Source organism: Phascolarctos cinereus, unplaced genomic scaffold (assembly GCF_003287225.1).
Source record: "Phascolarctos cinereus isolate Bilbo 61053 unplaced genomic scaffold, phaCin_HiC Scaffold_726;HRSCAF=1367, whole genome shotgun sequence".
Classification (NCBI taxonomy): domain Eukaryota; kingdom Metazoa; phylum Chordata; class Mammalia; order Diprotodontia; family Phascolarctidae; genus Phascolarctos; species Phascolarctos cinereus.
This window is the reverse complement of record NW_027556098.1, coordinates 419094837-419106988: the sequence shown is the minus strand read 5'-3', so window position 1 is coordinate 419106988 and position 12152 is coordinate 419094837. Positions and strand designations below refer to the sequence as shown.

Below are 12152 nucleotides of genomic sequence, written 5' to 3'. Positions count from 1 at the left end.
CAGGGTAAAGGTAAAAGGCTGGAGCAGAATATATTATGCGTCAGCTGAAGAAAAAAAGCAGGGTAGCAATCCTGATCTCAGACAAAGCAAAAGCAAAAATAGATCTAATCAAAAGAGATAAGGAAGGAAACTACATCCTGCTAAAAGGCACCATAGACAATGAAGTAATATCATTACTAAATATATATGCACCAATATATAGCATCCAAATTCTTACAGGAGAAGTTCAGGGAGTTACAGGAAGAAATAGACAGCAAAACTATACTAGTGGGGGACCTGAACCTCCCCCCTTGGCACTAGATAAGTCTAACCACAAAATAAACAAGAAAGAAGTTAAGGAGGTGAATAGAACATTAGAAAAGTTAGGTATGATAGACCTCTGGAGAAAACTGAATGGGGATAGAAAGGAATATACTTTTTTCTCTCAGTACATGGCACATACACAAAAATTGACCATGTACTAGGGCATAAAAACCTCACAATCCAATGCAGAAAGGCAGAAATATTAAATGCATCCTTTTCAGATCATGATGCAATAAAAATTATATGTAATAAAGGGCCATGGAAAGATAGACTGAAAAATAATTGGAAACTAAATAATCTAATCCTAAAAAATGATTGGGTCAAACAACAAATCATAGAAACAATCAATAATTTCATTCAAGAGAATGACAATAATGAGACAACATACCAAAACCTATGGGATGCAGAAAGCAGTTCTTAGGGGAAGTTTTATATCTCTAAATGCTTACATAAATAAAATAGAAAAAGAGGAGATTAATGAATTGGGCATACAACTAAAAAAACTAGAAAAAGAACAAATTAAAAATCCTCAACTAAACACCAAATTAGAAATATTGAAAACCAAAGGAAAAATTAATAAAATTGAAATTAAGAAAACTATTGAACTAATAAATAAAACTAAGAGCTGGTTTTATGAAAAAACCAATAAAATAGATAAGCCTTTGGTTAATTTAATTAAAAAAAGAAAGAAGAAAACCAAATTACTAGTATCAAGAATGAAAAGGGGAAGCTACCACCAAGGAAGAGGAAATTAAAACAATAATTAGGAATTATTTTGCCCAACTATATGCCAACAAATTTGACAATCTTAGTGAAATGGATACATATTTACAAAAATATAAATTGCCCAGATTAACGAAGAGGAAGTAAAATACTTAAATAACCCCATCTCAGAAAAAGAAATTGAACAAGCCATTGATGAACTCCCTAGGAAAAAATCTCCAGGGCCAGATGGATTTACATGTGAATTCTATCAAACATTTAAAGAACAATTAATTCCAATACTATATAGACTATTTGGGAAAATAGGTGAAGAAGGAGTCTTACCAAATTCTTTTTATGATACAAATATGGTGTTGATACCTAAACCAGGAAGAGTCAAAATAGAGAAAGAAAATTATAGACCAATTTCTCTAATGAATATAGATGCAAAAATTTTAAACAAAATATTAGCAAGTAGATTACAGCAACTTATCACAAGAATAATACACTATGACCAGGTAGGATTTATACCAGGAATGCAGGGTTGGTTCAATATTAGGAAAACTATCAGCATCATTGAGCATATCAACACAAAACCAACAGAAACCACATGATCATCTCAATAGATGCAGAAAAAGCTTTTGATAAAATACAACACCCATTCCTATTAAAAACACTAGAAAGCATAGGTATAAATGGAGTCTTCCTTAAAATAAAAATAGCATTATCTAAAACCTTCAGCAAGCATTATATGTAATGGGGACACTAGAAGCATTTCCAATAAGATGGGGTGAAACAAGGATGTCCATTATCACCACTGTTATTCAATATTGTACTGGAAACTTAGCTTTAGCAATAAGAGAAGAAAAAGAAATTGAAGGCATTAGAATAGGCAAAGAAGAAACAAAGCTATCACTCTTTGCAGATGACATGATGATATACTTAGAGAATCCTAGAGAATCAAGTAAAAAACTACTTGAAATAATAAACAACTTTAGCAAAGTTGCAGGCTAAAAATAAACCCACATAAATCATCAGCATTTCTATATATTACCAACAAAGCCCAACAGCAAGAGATAGAAAGAGAAATTCCATTTAAACTTACTGTAGACATTAAAAATATTTAGGAGTCTACCTCCCGAAACAAACCCAGGAAGTCTATGAACACAATTACAAAACACTTTTCACACAAATAAAATCAGATGTAAATAATTGGAAAAACATCATGGGTAGGCCGAGCTATTATAACAAAAATGACAATCCTACCTAAGCTAATTTACTTATTCAGTGCCATACCAATCAAACTACCAAAAATTATTTTATAGAGTTAGAAAAAATAATAACAAGATTCATTTGGAAAAACAAAAGGTCCAGAATATCAAAGGAACTAATGAAAAGAAATGCAGGGGAAGGTGGCCTAGCAATTCCAGATCTTAAATTGTATTATAAAGCAGCAATCATCAAAACTGCTTGGTACTGGCTAAGAAATAGGGAGGTGGATCAGTGGAATAGGTTAAATATGCAAGACACAGTAGTCAATGACTATAGTAATCTATTATTTGATAAACCCAAAGACCCCAGCTTCTGGGATAAGAACCCACTCTTTGAAAAAAACTGCTGGGAAAACTGGAAAAGAGTATAGGCATAGACCCAAATCTCACACCATATACCAAAATAAAGTCAAAATGGGTTCATGACTTAGATATAAAGGCTGATACCATAAGTAAACTGGGAGAACAAGGAATAGTTTACCTATCAGATCTATGGAGAACAGAAGAATTCATGACCAAACAGGAGATAGAGAACATTAAAAAGCAAAATGGATAATTTTGATTACATTAAATTGAAAAGTTTTTGCACAAACAAAGCCAATGCAACTAAGATTAGAAGGAAGGTAGAAAATTGGGAAAGAATTTTTACAACCAGTCTCTCTGATAAAAGCCTCATTTCTAAAATATATAGAGAATTAAGAGAGATATATAAGAACACAAGCCATTCCCCAATTGATAAATGGTCAAAGGATATGAACAGACAGTTCTCAGATGAAGAAATTAAAGCCATCTATAGTCATATGAAAAAATGCTCTAAATCGTTATTGATTAGAGAAATGCAAATCAAAACAACTCTGAGGTACCACATCACACCTATCAGATTGGCCAACATGACAAAACAGGAAAATGATAAATGTTGGAGAAGATGTGGGAAAATTGGAACACTAATACATTGTTGGTGGAGTTGTGAAATGATCCAACCATTTTGGAGAACAATTTGGAACTATGCTCAAAGGGCTACAAAGATGTGCATACCCTTTGATCCAGCAATAGCACTTCTAGGGCTATATCCCAAAGAGATCAAACAAATGGGAAAAGGACCCACATGTACAAGAATTTCATAGCAGCTCTTTTTGTGGTGGCAAAGAATTGGAAATTGAGAGGATGCCTATCAATTGGGGAATGGCTGAGCAAGTTGTGGTATATGAATGTAACATAATACTATTGTGCTATAAGAAATGATGAACAGGCTGACTTCAGAAAAACCTGGAAAGACTTATATGGTCTGATGCTGAGTGAAGTGAGCAGAACCAAGAGGACTTTGTACACAATAACAGCCATGTTATGCAATGACTAAATTGTTAAACTGAACCCTTCTCAGCATTACAAGGATCTAAGACATCTCCAGAGGCCTCGGATGGAAAATGCTGTCCACATCCAAAGAAAGAACTATGGAAGTCGAATGCTATCACTTTTTTTACCTTCTGTTGAGTTTTGTTTCATCTTTCTGATGGTTCCTCCTATTGGTTTTAATTTTTACTTACAACTTCACTAATGTGAAAATATGTTTAATAGGTATGTAAATGTAAAGCCTATATCAGATTGTGCCATCTTGGGGAGGTGGGGGAGGAAGGGGAAAAATTTTCAACTCAAAAGCATATGGAAGTGATTGTTGATAAATCAAAATAAATTAATAAAAGAAAAAAAGAAAAGAAATATGGCATTGTAATAATCAAGAAGACAGTCCATAAACATCAACTGGTTGAAGATGTGAAAGAATGCTACTGCTATTGCTACCACACCAATATCACTAAGTATTACTACTCACTCTGCTAGTGAGCCTAGGAGAGACTCTGTGCCCTGTGAAAAGCACAACAAATCAGCAGATTGATCCAGCCAGTGAAGACACCATGCCCTCCAGGGAGTTAACTCAGCAAAGCAATGGAATGACTCCTGCATCACTTATGACATGCCTCACAGAAAACTTTAAGAAGATCCTTTGGGGAATGAGATGATACTGATGCCCTGAAAACCAGGATTGTCAGTTGTTTTGATGACACCTGCCTTCACATGTGAGCTTGGCTAGCATTGTACACTAAGCTCATATCTATTCTCCATCTGTGATTGCCAAGGTGTACAACAGAATTTTGGGGGAAATTCTTTGAAACTATTGTTATTTTTATGTCATTTGAGTAATGTCCTTTGTTAAAGAACTGAGTGTCCTGGATGATTATTAAGGGGAATCAGATCAGTGGGGACTCATGACAATAGGAGGATAGCCACCCATAGGTTTACCCCTAAAACTCAGTGAGTAGTATCAACAAAACTTCTGGAGAGTTAATCTCTCAATCCCAGTGCAAAATGGGAAAATAAATCCAGAGGTGGTGCTATATCCAAATAAATGTCAGCTGTTGCTATGAAAATTATAGCAATGAAAACAATTATTGTCTTAAAAGCCAGTTGCTTTTTATACCCTAAAAATGGTCAATTTTTGTGTAGGTGCCACTGAAAAAAGGCATATTCCTTTCTATAGCCATTCAGTTTTCTCCAGAGGTCTATCATACACACTCTTTTAAAATTGTATTCATCTACTTACCATCTTTATTACTTATTTTTTTTAGTTAGATTTATCTAGTTCTGAGTGGGGAAGGTTGAAGTACTACACTAGTGTAGTTATACTACTTCCTCCTGTAACTGTGTACCTTTACCTTTAAGAATTTTGGTGAAGGGGAAATTCTGGGCAGATGGTGGAGTAGGTTAGAAATTTCTAGGCTCTCCATATTTCTTTTTTTTAAAAAAATATTTGAAACATACTTTTTTTGCTCTTTCCACAATGTTTTATATTCAAAAGCTCCAGGGTGAAAAATAAAAATATCATTAAGTAATTTTTACATTAATAGCTATAGCTGACAATCCATGAAAATTTTTGTAGCAGAGCAGGGTCCTGTTTGAAAGCACTACTCTGAAGAGCTCAATTCCTATATAACTTTATTTAAATTCAAGACATCCCCTTTTTCTGTTAGAATTACAAATGGAGTTTGTTGGTATAAAAACATCTAAAATAGAATTTCTAAATAAGGCATGGTCTAGGGTAATAGTATTAAGATCCAACTTTGAATTTTTTAAAAACAAATTATGTGGAGAGAAGTACTATATTTATAGAAAATTATCTACATATGTGTACCTAGAAGTACAAATTGAAAGTTAAGACCAGAAAGACTTAACAGTTAAACATATTTTAGATGAATATCTCAAAAGCAGTTCTCTTTCAGAGCTTTCCCCCCTTTATCTTCTTAGAAATGAAGTATGTCTAAGATCCTCCTTCATCCTTAATCTTGGGAGCCAGGTAATATTTTAAGTGGCCCATATCTGCAATCTTATACTCTACAGGTGGTACATCTGCAGACATACGGAGTGTTACTGTAGGAGAAAGTGGAGTGGCTTTGGTTAAAGAAATTCAGGCATCGAAGTGCAAAGGTCAACTGAACTGGCTCATTCATCTTTATTGTAACAGCTTCCTCCTCATTGTCAACATTACTTGTCTGTGATAGTTTTACATTTCCACTTCCCAGTTCTCCACTGGCAGAAAATTTTACACCATCTTTTGCACAGAAAATTACAACAGCATCTCCAATATGACTGAGATCCCAATAAATTTGGGCAAATTCACCAGAAGGCATTTTCACTACACAGCTATATTCTTGTTCTGGAATTCCAAGTTGTTCAACATCTAAATTCATTAATTTCATCTCATTGTCTGAAACTTTTTCCTGATTTGGTGCCTCAAATATCAATGCAAGCGCATCTGCATTGTCTTTGGCCTTTAGGGTAATAATATCTTCATTTCTGGTACATTTTAAGATTTTGGACATACTGGTGAGATTAACGCCCATGGCCAGATTGCAGTGTGAGAGGTAGGTATCGAAGCCCTCCGAGCAGAGGGAGGGTGAGCTGCACCAGGGAGATGTGGGACGAGTCCATGCTATTCAGGTTCACCCTGCCCGAGCTGATGTCCCAGCAGGCCTCATTGATGAAGTCCTTCAGAGCCTCCAGCACCTTCTTGAGGATAGAGCCCTGCACTAGCCTTGCCTCGAACATGGTGGCAAACAGAGATACCAGAGCATAAATGAGGAAAAACAAAGCTGGCGTAGGGCCGAAGGGAAGGAGAGCTGGGCTCACCCACTGAAGCGAGGTCTTCAGCCCGAGAGAAGCACGCACAACAGCCGCCTCCAACCAAAATCGGCTCTCCATATTTCTTCCACAAAAAGACAGAATATCACCACAAAATGAACGTAGAGCACCAAAATAAAGTAGGTAAAGACATTTTGAGAGGACCTCAAAGAAGACTCCAGGGTCTGAGATTTGGTCAAAGTGAAGTGTAAACAACTCCAGGTCATCTCCACTGAATCAACAGTAGGCTGGGGTGAGGGGGGCAGACTAGGTCGCAGGAAATTTCACCTTGTTTTTCACCTCATTTCTGGCCTCAAAGGATTCATGTCAGGAACTTTTGTCTTGCAGCTTCAGGACCTTTCACTCCAAACTTTTGCCTCACAGGTTTTCATCCAAGGAACAGCAGATGATTGACTGGGAGAAGATGGAAGGAACTCCACCACTACCTGCTGTTTCCAGAAGCTGAGCCTAGTGGTACTGACCAGAAGGGATCCTAGGATGTGGCTATGAAGAAGGAAGAGTGAGCACACACCTGGTGAGTAAAGTACCCCTGGGAACAAGAACATTTTTGGAATCTGATGGTTCAGGCCCTAAATGTGGCTTAGGAGAGGAGGACTCCCTCAGACTGAGCCCCAAGACAGAATTAGGAAAACAACAGTAAGGAGGACCTGAGGCCTATGGCAATATCACCCACAACTCAGGACTGAAACTTGATAATAAAAATATTAAATTGCTAAAAATAAAGTAAGTCAAATTAAAAATTAAAATGAGTAAGCAAAGGAAAATGAACCCAACCATAGATGGCCACTTTGATGTCAAAGAAGATTTGGGTTCATATTCAGAAGAAGATAGTGAAGTAAATAAAGCCACTCCTACCCCAAAGAGTAATATCAAATGGTCACAAGCCCAAATAACTCTTAGAAGAACTTAAATAGGAATTAAAAAATAAAAGAGATAATGAGGGAAAAAAATAGGAAAAAAAAAGTTCCAGAAAATTATGAAAAGAAAGCTAATCAATTAGAAAAAGAGATACAAAACCTTTAGGAAGAAAATAACTCCTTGAAAACTAGAAAGGGGTAAGTAAAATCAAATGATGTTAAGACAAAGAAATAATAAAACTAGAAAAAAAGAAGAAAATCTGAAAAATCTAGTTAGAAAAACAACGGATCTGGAGGAGATCAAGGAGAGACAATATAAGAATTCTTGGACTTCTTGAAAGTTATGATGAAAAAAACAATCTGGAAACAATATTACAAAAAATTATTAAGGAAAATTGCCCTGAAGTTCTAGAACAAGAGGTTAAAGTAGCAATAGAAAAAAAATCTACTATTCATCACCTGAAAGAGATCCCAGGAAGAAAACTTATAGGAATGTCATAGCCAAGGTTCAAAATTGAAGGTTAAGGAGAAAATATTGCAAGCAACAAGAAAAAGAAACCTTATATACTGTGGGGAAACAGGATTTCACAATACCTTGCACCTTTTACACTAGAAGATTGTAGGTTTTGGAAGATTATGTTTCAAAAGGCAAAGGAACTGAGATTGCATCCAAATATAACTACCTAGCAAAGTTCAGTATAACCTTGAATAAAAACAGTGGGTCATTTGATGAACTGAAAGATTTTCAAGTATTTGTAGCAGAAAGACCAGAATTCAATGGAAAATTCAATATAAAAGATCAAGAAGAAATATAAGGAAATCACTGAAGACTAATTATAAGGCACTGATAAAGGTCAGTTTGCCTTTGATATATGAAAATATCAGTATTCTTAAAACTGTCATCATTGCTAAGGTAGTTTGAAATCATATGGATGATTTGTGTATGATGGAGTGATTCTAAAAGAAAAAAACTGGGTACAAAAAGGTTAAAAGGAGCTTTTTTTCTCATAAAAAAGGAAAGAACTAATAAAGAAGTGGGTGGGGGTGGAGGGCTGATAATGTTGGAGTGATAAGAGATAAATAAAAGGGAAAAAAGGGGAGTTCACAGTGAATGGTTTCAATCAGTTCTGTAAAATGTGAGGCAAGAATCTCACCTGAGAGAGTGAAGGCAGGGGAAGCCAAAGAAGCTGGAGGAAGGATGAAAAGTTTTCAAACAGTCTCTGTGGAGAGTGGAACAAAAGACTTGATAGCTTCTACATAAAATGAGAGGGGATCATGGCATACAATATTCTAAAAAGTTAAAATATATAGACTTTCAACCAAGAATCATTTCTGCTACCAAAGTGAGTAAAATCCTCTGAAAAAAATGTATTTCTAATGAAATAAAGACCTTTCATGCACTTCTGATGAAAAGACCAGAGCTAGGTAAGACCTTTGAAATAAATGTACAGGAGAACAGAGAAACATAGAGAAGTCCATTCATTTGAACATTTGAAAGGAGATGTTTGAAGATGTAGGGAGAAGTATCTCTCCAGAACCTTAACAATATCAAAGGGTATACAGAATTAAGTGAGATAAATGGGCAACTAAATGGTGCAGTGGATAGAGTGCTGGACTGGAATCAGGACAATTCATTTTTTCTGAATTTAAATCTGGCCACAGACACTTATGAGCTGTGTGACCCTGGGCAAGTCATTCAACCCTGTTTGCTTCAGTTTCTTCATTCTTCTCTTACCTGGGCCTTCTATTTCATTTCCGCTCAACCATTCAGTTCATATTATAGGCATTACATAAGGGTATTCACATTTTTGACTCATCTCCTCCTACTGTCCTTGGATTTCCTAAGAGGAAAATACAAAACATATTCCGCAACATTTATTGCTCCAAGTGTAGTAACTCTTGGCTTTTTGGACTGTTGAAACTTTCTGAACACAAGGGCAAATGCTAATATTTGTTGAATTACGTTACTATTTGATTATGTAAGAGGTTCATGGACACCTTCTAAAAGTTAACAGCTGCATGATGTTGTAGGAAGGGCACAGGATTTGTATTAGAGGATCTGGATTCAAACATTAGCTCTGCTTCTGGCTACATGTACCACCTTATGTAAATCACTTCTACTCTCTTTGTTCTCCATTTCTCTTTCTCAAAAATAAAGGGGTTATATTAGATCATCTTTAAGGTCTCTTGCAGTGACGATTCTTATGACCATGTGATACACTGAAATGCTGGGTGCAATAACCCCACGATTTTCATTACATGGTCAGAGTTGACAGTCTATAGAAAGTAAGCATTAGCAAATCATACAGAGAGAGATAGAGAAATAGAGAGGTGGGAAAGCCATCAAAAGATGGAAAAAGGTCAAAATAAAGAAAGGCTGATCATCTCCTAAATGGAACAAAAATTAAAAAATAAAAGTACCAGGAATGTGAAAGCCAAAATATGGAGCTCCCATATTGTAAGAAAAAGACTGCCAATGTCCAGAAGGAAGTTCATGTACCAAAGAACAACAGCCAGGATCACAAAAGACCTGGCAGCTTCTATAAGAAGAAGAGGAGATCATGAGATACCATATTCCAAAATATCTAGGTTTTGAATCAAGAGTAATGTACTCAGATGATTCTGGGAAGATGGAGGAGTAGGTCAGAAAATTTCAAGTTCTCAAGATATTCCTCCACAAAAGAGATAAAATAACACCTCTGGGTGAACATAGAGCAATGAAAATAAATAAGAGTAAGGGCAGAATAGGGATCTTCCCTGGACAATCAAAGATCTGAAGAAAAATCCCAGGATGAGATTTCCTCCCAGTGAAGAGTAAACACTCCAGGCTAGAATCCTCTTCCCCAATGCAGCAAACCCTGGAGCTACTTGGCTTGGGAGGCTACCTCAGCCCCAGTTACAGGAACTTTTACCCCTGGGATAGTGAGGGGAGTTAGGCTTCTGACTTGGGGAAGATCATGGAACCTCTCCTGACAAGGAACCCAGCTGTGATATGGAGAGTGGCCCAGGGGAGAAGGAACCAGCACAAGTCCAGTGAGCAGTGGGGCAGGGATGCCACTTGGGGTGGACACTTATAGGAGGCTGGAGTTCTTGGTTTAAGCTCAAGGTTGAAAGGGAGAACTGAAGAGGGTCACAGGCCAGAGGCACCATCCCCCATGCCCCAGGACAAGAGGTGCTCATAAAAACTGAACTATTGCAAAAAAAAAAAAACATAGACAAAAGAGAAAGAATCCAACCATAGAAAATGTAGACCCCTCTCCAAACCATTTTGAACCCCAATGCCTGAGAAAGGCCTACAACCTGGATTGGCCAATCAGGAGAGACATTTTGGCCCACTCTGGGCTTAATCTACCATAATGCTTTGCATGTTCTGGACATGCATTGAGTTGCTCTCTGAGTGAACTCAGAATGCCCCTTCCTATGTCAGTAACTACAAGACCCGATGAGCTGACCAGAATTCTTCTGTTTATGGCCACCAAGGACAGGATGCCTGGGAACAGACACTGTCTTGAATAGTGAGACTTTTCTTATCTTAGTATTTTATGGACATATGCTATGTTGTGTCATGTTAGTGGTAAAGGAAACATAGATATCCTGGATCTATAATTTCAGTTGACACTTTACATTCTTCTATCTTCTTGTATTTACAACCTATTCACTTAAGAAATTATTTTCTCATATCATGGTTACACATTTGGAGACCATAATTTTGGCTGATACAGGCATCCTGAGCCAGGAAGGGAGGGAAGGGTGAAAGGGAAGTGGTCTGAACATATAAAAATCCTCTTTGTCCATTTTTGGATTCAACTTCTCATAATGAGCTCCCATGCGTATGCCTATATACATGTTCACAAGCTTTGAGAGAAATAAACACTCATATTCACATTAATTTTGTTTGTCTTTCTAAGAACAAACTCAGTAATGGTTGACAAGAGCTATTATGGGAATAGAGAAGACCAGGATTCATCTTCAGAGGAGGATACTGAAACAAAGAAACTGTCTTCTTCTTTTTTTTTTTTGCTTTTTGTTGAGGCATTCAGGGTTAAGTGACTTGCCCAGGGTCACACAGCTAGTAAGTGTTAAGTGTCTGAAGCTGGATTTGAACTCAGGTCCTCCTGACTCCTAGGCCAGAGCTTTATTCACTGTGCCACCTAGCTGCCCCAAGAAACCCTATTCTACCCTAAAGAGTAATGTCAAACAGTCCCCTTTCCCCAAAAAAATTCATAGAAGAACTTAAAAAAGACTTTAAAAATCAAATGAAAGAGACTGAGGAAAAACTAAAGAGAAAAATAAGAATAATCAAAAAAACAAGATTATGAAAATAAAGTCAACCAATTAGAAAAGGAGATCCAGAACCTTAAGGAAGGAAATGAGTCCTTGAAATTCAGAATTGGGCAAGAGGAAGCCAGCAAAGTTATAAGAGATTAAGAAATTTTAAAAATATATAAAGAATTAAAAAGTAGAAGACAATATGAAACATCTCATAAGAAAAACAACTGGGGCAGCTAGGGGGCATGGTGGATAGAGCACAGGTCCTGGATTCAGGAGGACCTGATTTCAAATCCAGCCTCAGATGCATAACACTTACTAGCTGTGTGACCCTGGGCCAAAGAACAAAACAAAACAACCCAACTGATCTGGAGAACAGATCAAGAAGAGAAAACATAAGAATAATCAGACTACCTTAAAGCTATGATCAAAAAAAGAATATATAATAATACAAGAAATAATTAAAGAAAATTGTCCTGAAGCATTAGAATAGGAGGGGAAAGTAGAAATAGAAAAAGTCCACTGATCACTACCTGAAAGAGATCCTATGAGGAAAACT

General features: G+C 36.5%; 1 pseudogene; it reads right to left on the bottom strand.

The window, feature by feature from the left end:
- Positions 1-5562: 5562 nt before the first annotated feature.
- LOC110220083 (proliferating cell nuclear antigen pseudogene) lies at positions 5563-6911 on the bottom strand (annotated as a pseudogene).
- Positions 6912-12152: the final 5241 nt, after the last annotated feature.